General features: G+C 34.4%; 1 protein-coding gene across 5 annotated transcripts in view; it reads right to left on the bottom strand.

Moving 5' to 3' along the window:
* The window catches only part of PCDH7 (protocadherin 7), a 494834-nt gene that overhangs the window by 426293 nt on the left and 58013 nt on the right, over positions 1 to 10528 (bottom strand). The window lies entirely within an intron of this gene.

Here is a 10528-nt window from a genome sequence, read left to right as displayed (position 1 = left end):
CTACAAAAAATACAAAAATATATGTCTGCTTTACCGGGATGTGAGCAGGGTTTTGCTATCCTACCTCAAAATTTGGGACAGCACATTGTGGAAGAAAGTAATGCTTATTTTTTTTAAGTTCATGAAATAGTCAATAACCTATTTTTTAAAGTCACATAGGAACAACAGTTCTCATTGCACAAAACAACCCTGGGACAAATAAAATCAATGAGCAGAATTTATAATGTGGTCAATCTCATAAGCAAGAATGCAGGAAAAGTGCTACTACCTTAGCCTGCTAGTAATGGCATGGATCAAGAAACAATGAACTATTAAAAGTTCTAAATTAGAAGCAGATGGTAAATATTATATCTAACAAGACTTCCTGAATGTCATTCCCTAGAGCTTAACTTACACACCTTTAAAAATAAGGAAAATCGATTTGAAGGTAAATTGTCAACCTTAGGTTGGTCCCTCAATTCAAGATAATGACAAAGTAATGTAACTTAGTAACTATGAGGAATTACGTATATCATGGAATCACAAACATTTTTAAAAATCATATTCACAGATGGTAATGTGTTCAATTCATTGATTGGTAAATCATCTACAAAAGACCAAGTTTTCCCTGACCAAAGATAATCTTATGGCCTGTGAAGGACATCACCATAAAGTTCTTCAAGTCTGTGAGTCTTCTTGGGTTGCCTTGTGAGGATTTCAATGATATTCTCTCCTTTGTGCAAATAGGAGTCAAACAACATTTGCATTTCTATTGGCTCTCTTACCAAAAATTAAAAATGGTTCTCCAACACAGGTGAGATCTTGATGGACAAGAGCAATTTTTTGCTAATTTACAGGCACACCTGATATCAGATATCTATGTCTAGCTGTGTGTATACACACACACACACACACACACACACACACACACACACACACACAAGGTTGAGAGGAACAATACTTAACAAGTAATTTGTATTTTGTGTTTACATGATGCAATATTATTCTAAATAATGTTTCTCCCCCAAGAATCAAAATTTGATATGCATTAAAAAATAAGAAACAGAACTATACAAATAAAATCTTTGACTCTATTTTGAAATAAAAGATAAAAATATTAACTGATTAATCAACAAACATTTATTAAGTGTTTACAATGGATTAGAGACACTGTACTAGGTACTACAGATATAAATTTAAAAAAAATAAAAGCTCTGAAGATGTTTACATTCCATGGACAAAATAACATGACATAAGTATATTCAGAATAAGTATTATTGCATGAATAAAGTTGTTTATTTATTGTCTCCTCTGTTAGATTGTAAGTTCCTTGAGGGCCAGGACGATTGTCTTTTTTATCCCCAAAGCTTGGCACAGTGGTTGGCGTACAGTAGGCACTAAACTTCATTGATGTGTTGACAGAAGAAATACAAGGGAATTAGAGAAGGGCACTAGCTATGGTCATCAAGAATAGGTCTACATAGAAGCCGGTGATGAAACTGTATCTTGAAGGACAAGATTCAAAGAAAACAAGGTAACATGGGAATGCATTCTTGGCATGGGCTACAGTTAGTTCAAAGGCAAGGAGAAGATAGAAGGTCATGTCCAAACAACAGAAAAAAGGTGTTTATCAGATCTAAATTAGAGTGCCTGAAGGGTAGAATCCATCTAAGAAGAGAACTTGGGCCATGGAGCCCCCAAACAGGAATTTCGGCTTGATCCTAGGGCCAATAAGGGTTTAATGAATGGGATAACAGTCAGATCTGAGCTTAAGAGGAATAGCTTTGAGAGTGTTATGGAGAAAGGACTGGAGTTAGGAAAGACTCAAGGGAGGAGAGCAATCAGAATGTTCTTATATTAATCCAGGAGAGAGGTGACAAGAGCCTGAACTAAGGTGACAACTGTCTAAACAGAAAGACAAGGGGCTAGATACTGGAGACCCTGGGGAGACCAAAAGAGAAGAATATACAGGGTAAGGGAAAGTGAGGAGACAAATCAATGCCAAGGTTACCAACATAGATATAATGTTAATATATCCTTAATGTAATAGGGATATTCATAAAGGAGAAAGACAGAGGAAGGGGGCAAGGAAGGAGAAGGAAGAATGAGTTCTGTTTTGGACTTGCAGAGTTTCAGGACACCCAATTTGAAATAAATTTTATATATATAAATGTACATATATATATATGCACATATATATGTACACACATGTGCGCACACACACACACACACACACACACGGTTGATTTTTGTTCCTTAGTTCTTGAAGAAGACCAACAGAACATCACTATTCTGGGGTCAATATGTAGTGTGTCTGACTGTGGCTCAGACTAATATAAATTCAGAAGGCTCTACCACAGCTTGGTCACAAATAGCACACATGAATATTTTGAAGTGAAGATGTCTCTAAATTCATACATCTCACTTTTTTTGAGCTACTGCAATTCTGCTTTGCTCATAGAGTAAAATCGGGTTGGTAATAAAGGCCTAAAGTTCAGGAGAGGGACTCAGGCTGAATACAGATCTATGGGTCATATGCAAAGAAACCTTTTTCACTAGATTGCCTTAATCATTTCTTAAAGAAACGTGCTATAAGAAAATGTGATTAATTTTAAGTGCCTATTGAATAAAGAGTAATCTCAAGAAAAGTTATTAATCCTTTTGAATTAAAAGCATATTAAACATTAATTGTATAAAGCTATCCAATTTGAAACATTCTTTTTTTAAAAAAAGCCATTTTTATAAATGTGAAAAAAATTCAAAAAGTTTAGTAGGATTCCTTATCCCTTTTTAATTTATTTATGGCCCTCAAAGGTATTTTTCTCTATTAACATGCAAGTACACATTTAATAAAAATAATATTAGACAGTTATATAGTTCAGGATTTTAAAAGTTATGACTACATCACCTCATTTGATCTTTATAACAACCATGTGATAGAGATCGTCAACTTGAATTCTATATATGTATCAATTAGAGGTTGAGAGATATTAAGTGAACTGCCTGTGTTCAAACAGTTAACCATTCAGGAGCACAATTCAAACCTACATCTTCTATTATTTCAAATCCAACACTTTTATACCATACTGACTCTCATTTACAGAATTCTTTATAAGCTGACTTTATTAGACTGGATTTCTAATTAAGTTTCAGATAGCTTAGCATATTTTTATTCATCCTAGACAAAACAAGGACAAAAAGTAATCATTCTATTTCTAAATACATAACATACAGGAGAAACCTAAACCTTTTGAGAAATATCTTTTTTAGGAAAGCACAAAAACATCTTCTTGCTGTTCATCCTTCACTCTCAAAGAGAACCGATGACATCTTGACTTGAGTATGAATTAGATACTGAGCAGGGCAGATCTGTGCAGTCACCAGCCTCTGTCTCTCTCCTCTAGTCATCAAAATCCACTGGCAAGACAAAAGGTCCAAATGACTAGCAATGGCCCAGCAAGCGTCAAAGGCTGCGCATTTCCTCCTTATTTATGTGCATGGCTATTTACAGACTTTGGATATTACTGGATATCACATATTATTTCACATTTAATTTTAATACTTTAAACTTCATTAGGTTTGAAAATATTTTTATTGTTCACATGATAGTAAATTAATTTCAACTTTTAGATTGACTATATTCTTAGTTATATTTATCAATTACTTTCTTCCCATAATCTTATTTCCTCACTACATTTTGGGTTTTTATTTTTTTTCTTTAAATCTTTCCTTGAACTATTTCTTGTTATGCTGAACTAGAATGAGTCTTATATTCAACACACAGAATCACACATAGTATTTCTTATATAGCAATTTCATCTTTGGAAGGAAGGATGACAGAATTTCCATCACCTTGTTTCATAAAATCAATATAAGTAACTTTGAAAAAGTCATGTAAAAACAGATTTTGAAACTATTTTAATTCTCAATATATGGTAATACTTCTCATTTAACTAGAAAAAAATATGCCCATTACCAGAAAAGCAATATACTGAATACATATGTATGTATATATAGTACAACTACCACCTCTTCTACCATATACACTCTTTTATAACCCTAAAAATAAACCTATGACCAATATATTTTAGAGAGTAAATGTTCTATGATGGTCTTTTATAGGCCCAAAGGTCACAATCTGACCACTCTCTACCCTGTTCTATGTCATGACCTGTCACAGAATGCCAAGATAGATTATTTTTCAGCCCCATGAGAATGTTAAAAGTAACCACCACCACCAAAGGTATGAAGTCAGTCCATCCCTTACAGAATGCTGATGAAGAGGCTACTTTCTGTGGGTTGACTCTTTGCATGAGTAAAAGTAGAATTGTACGCAACTAAATATTTGGCAGTATTCCTTTGAAATCACTATTTCTGAAATGGCTACACAAGAAAATTCCTCATTCCTGTTTTCTTTGGTTCTAGGGAGAAAGACTGGTGATTCCAACTATTTATTGAGTCCAATTCTTCTGTAACTAGACATAGCTTTTAAAAATCTTCATCCTTTAAACTTTTCATCTCAGTTTCCTCCATTATTGTGGAAACAAGATCCACATACATAGCTTATTATATGAATTATCTCACTTGACTGTTCAAATATGGACTTAGGTTCAATTCCAGCCACTGACACTGAAAGGGAACGTTTGACCTTTGGGGAGTCAAATAACATCTCCAAAGCCTTGGTTTCTTTTCTGTAATATGAAGATAATAGCACCTACCCTACAAAGCGTATTTTAACAAAGAGCTTGTTCATTTTTCAACATTTTCACAAGATTTTAATAAAAATAAAAGCACACACTTATATAGCTCCTCAACGTTCACAAGGCAATTTTTTGTATAACAACGCAAGAGACATATAGCCCCATTTTACAGATGAGGAAGCTGAAGGTCAAAAAGGTTAGGTAAATTGCTTTGGAGCACACATTAGTAAACATCAGACACCAACCTCAGTAGCTTCTTCCACACCACACTACTCGTACTTGTATTCAAATAAAATTGAATTGACCTTTAAATTGAAAACAGAGATTCTGTTTGAGTTGAGCAAACATTTCAAACACGTGAAATGTTTGAAAACAATGAAAAGGAAAAGATTATTGTATAGTTCTGATGTGGAAACAAAAGTGCTCTAAGGGTTAATATGAAGGGTTGCTTTTTCAGTATGATGAGCTTGAGGGTTTCCTAAAGTCTCCCTCCCTTATCGTGAAATACCATAAAACTTCCCTCTTATCCTGGACCATAAAATTCCTTGTCTCCCCCCGATCCTGGGTCATAAAATTTCCTGTCTCCCTTATCTTGTGTCATCCATCTTCCTCATCCTGTCCCTAAATCTCCAACCCCCATCAGAAACCCTAAAAATTACATCATCATCCCATAGGCTGTGGAGCTGTCTATATAAGTCTTTCTTAAATCTCAGGTCCGTGTGCTTTTGTGTCGATAAAGTTCCCAGTGGTTACAGAGAAGGTATAAGGGAATTCTTTCACATCTGAACCAGCTCTCCCAACTGGGACCTCAACAGTTCATTGTTTAAACTTATTCCTGAATGCTAAAAACAAAACAGAATAGTCAGCAGCTAGCCATTTAGAGGTTAGTCTGATGATAAACATTTTCATCTTTGTTACATTGCAAAAGGAGAATTTGACTACATAGTAAAAAACAGACAATTATTATATGCTTTGATAAACAAATCCATTATTTAAGTGTAGGAATACACCACATTCAGCTTTATATCATGAATTACAAAAGAAAAAAAGTAATTTGAACAAAGCTTGACAGCTATTCCTGATTTTAAGGTGAGTGATGAAAATGATCTATGTCTGATTTTTACCAAACCATGTAAGGGAGTGACTGCTAAATAATCTATACATATAAGGCTAAGCACAGATGTGCAATGCCACTAGCACTTAGTTTCCTCTTCAGAAATGAAGTTCTTCAAGGTCATGGGACAGTTATTAAGCTGTCCATACAAGAGAGGATGTCAAAAAAAGACATCAAACTCCATTGAGCAGTATTTTTTTCCTTGACTTTAGGACAGAGTTGTTTCTTAATTACTAATCAAAATACCTTGCTAGATATTCTGGGAAATGTAGAGAAGTGGAAGACCCCATCTGGGTATGTAAGAACTGACATTCTAGGTGGGGAAAAGGTAGATATTTTATAAAAAAAAAAAAAGATAATTAATGATAAGGAAGTAAATCTTACATCACAAATGAGATGTAACCTTTCAAATATCTTAAAAGGTCAGAGGAAAGAGAACCTAGAGTTGCCTGAACTGGGAAAGGGTGGTACTCAAGATGGGCTTTAAAGGTTTAGCAGAATTTAGGTAAGCAGAGATGAAGGGTAGGGTATTTCAAGCAGGTGGGGGTGGGGAGAAGTTTGCAAATAAGTGCAGAAGGAAATGCACAGGCATTTGCAAAGGCCAAGTAGAGGAAAAAAAAGCTTGGAAGATGAATGGTACTAGGCCCTACATTTTCTCTAGCATTTTTACCTGAACCTTAATTTTGTAACAGTATCCAATGTTAGAAATTTGTAGTCAGACTTTTGAAATGACAATTAGACATATTGCTCATGTCCAAAAATTAATATTTAATCTATTTATAAATATTTTGCTACTTTGGAACAACATGGCTAAAGGAGCTAAATCATGAGTGTCAAGATATGCAGTACTGTATAACCATCCACATTTTTCTTAATGTTACTTTTATAGCTTTGCTAAATTAGAGTGAATCTGTATAGAAGATGAAGCCAAATGCACCATTATGCCCTCCCAAAGTGAAAAAGCATTTGAATGGATCACAGTACTAAAATTATAATACCTTTTTTTTTCTTTTGGCCAGCGTTGTAATTGGAATGGAAAAGAGTCCAGAATTAATCCATTCTCATCCTTAAAATCCATAATAAGGACATAAAATGTTACAAACTCAACCCATACTCACTATATTCTTCAGTCTGCAATCTTGGTCTTCTTGGAGAATAAAAAGTAATATTGGCCAGTATTCATGTGCCAAAGAAATAAGATGTCTGAGAGAAACAGGGACTACATGTTAATGAGGAGATGATGTGAATAACAAGCACTGGTGTCCTGAAATGCCACTGAAATTGCAGTCATCTGCCTCAAGAATTTTGAGTTTCTCTGGAGTATGAAAGAGAGAAATGGAAAATCAAAGAATTTCTAGGTGACAGATAAAGCCACTATTGACTTGATCCACCAGGAACTTGACACAGTCAATGTCAAAAGAAACTGTGACTCTGAAAGACTGAACTAAGAAAATGTAAGATCGGGCAACATGACCGATTTGGGGTTTCCACTTTCCTTGCTACATTTTTAAAATCATAGTCTCACAATGGGAAGGAGCCTCATTGCCTGTTCTAATCCCATCTATCTTTAAACAAGAATTCCATCTACAGTAGTCTCCATGTCAATATTTCTCAAATCAATATATCCAGCCTTTAGTCTCTTCCTTGAACTTCTGTCCTCCATCATCATTTGTCTATAGGAAATTCCAAATTCGATGTCCCAGAGACATCTGAAACTCAACACATCCAAAACAAAACTCACTTTCTCCCCTAAATCCCAGCCTCCATTCTAGCCCTTCCAACCTTTGCCTTTTCAAAAATATCCTTGTTCTTGTTAAAAAGCACCAGCATTCTTGAAATCTTCCAACTTCATAATCTTGGCCTTATTCTAGAATCCTCACTCTCCCTCACCCTACATATCCAATTAGTTGCTAAATCTTGCTGTTTTTACCTTTTCCTGTTTATAGTGGATTATTGGAGACAGCTAGGTGGTGCAGTATAGAGAGAATGGATCTGAAGTCAGGAAGACCCGAGTTCCAAATCCCATGGTCTTCAGCAAATTGGTGTCTATTTATTTCATTTGCCTCATCTGTAAAATTAATAACAGCATTTCCTTCCCAGAGTTGTTATGAGGATCAAAGGGCATAACATCTGTAAAGCATTTCATACAATGCCAACACATATTATGGACTACATAAATGCTTATTTCCTTCACTCTCCCCTCCCTACCTTTTCCTGTTGGAATGTAAGCTCCCTTTAGGCATAGATTCTTTCATTCATTGTACTTGGTTCCTAGTACAATGCCTGGCACTATAGGAGGCACTAAAAGTTTGTTGAATAATACATCATTACTGATAAACAATCATCCACACTGCAGTTAAAGTGAACAGAGCCCAGGACTGGAGCCAGGAAGACTCAAGTTCAAATGGGGCCTCAAATGGGTCCTGTGTGACAATGGGAAATCACTTCACCCTGCCTTCCTCAGTTTCTTCATCTAAAAAATGAGCTGGAGAAGGAAATGGCAAACCACTCCAGTACCTTTGCCAAGAAAAATGGAGGGGGAGTGTTCGCAAATAATCGGATAGGATAGAACAATGACGATAATAATGGAAACCTACTACTTCCCAAGGTAGCCCATTCCACTCTTGGTCACCTTGCAGTTTTTGGAAGTATTTGCTTCTGTCAAGCCTAAATCTGCCGCTTTCTGCAATTTCTGCCAATTGTTCCCAGTTCTGTCCTCTGAAACCAAGCACATCTTAGTTTAATCTGTTATTCATATGGCAATCCTACACTTGCTTGTAGAAATGGATAAAGTTTCCAGGTATCATGATTCCAAAAATATGCAGAAAAGCAACAACTCTCACTGCCCAAGCCATTTCTGGTCATTCTCAACAAGCAATTTAAGGCAGTATTTCACAATATGCTAATTGGTAAAGATTAGTGTAATTTACTCAATATAGTTTATTTTAATCTATGTTTTTAAGATCCCAAGGGACTGCTGGAAAACTAGGGGTTTTCAATGAAATTACTGACTTAAATATTTCATAAATTTGTTTATATATTTTTGATGGTGAGTAAAATTTTAACTATGTAGAATAAATACAGAAACATTTAAGAAATGGAAGACACCTTTGATATCTGGTCATACCTCTTCATTTTATAGATGAGCAAACTGAGACCTAGAGAAAGGACAAATGTTTACGGCCTCCCATTTCAGTGCACTTCTCATTTAAATCAGAGCGTGACATCTCAAGGGAGTAGTGGAGTTGAGTGTGCAGTGACTAAAACCAAATAACAAATTTATCTTGTCCCTGAAGATCCCAGCTGTGTAGCCCAGCTGTGGAGTGCAAAGTCAGAGTGTGAAAAGTCTACTTAGTGCTCTTAATTCATGACAGTACTTACAATCATGTTTCTGCAATCTCCAAAAAGAGCTCAAAATCAAGAAAATGTATGTGTATATATGTAAATGTATATTCTATGTAATATATATTAATAGAATATGTCAGATGCAAGAATAGTTTCCTCAGAAATTAAAATTTTTCAGCCATATCTTTTGAAACTTTTATCTGAAACAAATTTTATTCTTTACATGAGATTTTAAATGGCGCCTCTTGGTTCTGCTTTTAAATAAGTTGCAAGTTTTGAAGTACTTCATCAAAAACCAATATGGAGTTTCTTAAGAAGGATTATTTGCTTTTCCTTTGTCTTATAAAGCACAGTGTGATGTATTGGTTTAATTAAAGTCGACCAAATTATCATAAGGATTTTATGTGCTGCAAATAATTGGCTTTTTGTTCTCCACTTACTTTTTGTTAATGGAAGCAGAACATTTTTAATGATACTGAATATAAGATATAGAAGAATACAAGCAAAAAGGAAAAAAATGCAGTGGCTAATAAAGTGACCTTTGTCATACTGGATATGAAATACAATTAAACCTGTACTAGTATGAGGAAAATAAGTTGATGCTTTCTGATAGCGAAGAGAACAACTGAAGCAGTGGCTAGTGGCCAAACCACACCACAAATTCCACAGTACCTATAAACGACAACAATATTCGTTGGAAAAGCTGAAGGGTTCCAGAAGAGTTATATAAATACATTAGATCATTACACTGGTGACAATGAAGGGGAAATCAGTCTTTTTGTACATTCATTAGGGAGTATACATTCACATAATTCTGTGTGTAGTATAAAATTCCAGAAAGAAGTGCACAAGTGAAGAGAAAATTAATAAAATGGAGTATTATATGAAAGGTTTTTTTTATTCTTAGAGCATGAACATCACTTTAGTCTTGTCAAAGATGATTTGGAGAAATTACATCTAAAGTACGTAATTATTTAAATGATGCTGCCAGCCCTATAGAGACACATTTGAAAATGAGAATAAAACAGAGGTCCAAAATTTGGCTGATTGTTTGTTAGAGCTTGAAAGTCACAAGGAATCAGTGGTTTCCTTGCAAAGACAGATCACAAAGTAAAACTTGAGGATTTGACAGAGTGGAAAACACTTTTCTAACAATAATTTGTGTGGTTTTTTTAAGAACTATTATAAACAATATTACTATTATTTATAGTTATTATTATACAATTATTATTTATTATTAGTTATATTTATTATTAATATAATTTATTTTTATTTATTATTAACAATATTACTATTATTTATAAGAACTACTATTATAGTTTTTTAAGAACTATTTTTAAGAACTATTTTAAGAACATATTACAGATATGCAAGGACAAAGAAAAAATAC

This window comes from Notamacropus eugenii, chromosome 6 (assembly GCF_028372415.1).
Source record: "Notamacropus eugenii isolate mMacEug1 chromosome 6, mMacEug1.pri_v2, whole genome shotgun sequence".
Taxonomy (NCBI): Eukaryota; Metazoa; Chordata; class Mammalia; order Diprotodontia; family Macropodidae; genus Notamacropus; species Notamacropus eugenii.
Note: the sequence above shows the minus strand (reverse complement) of the source record. Positions and strands in the feature narration are given on the sequence as shown.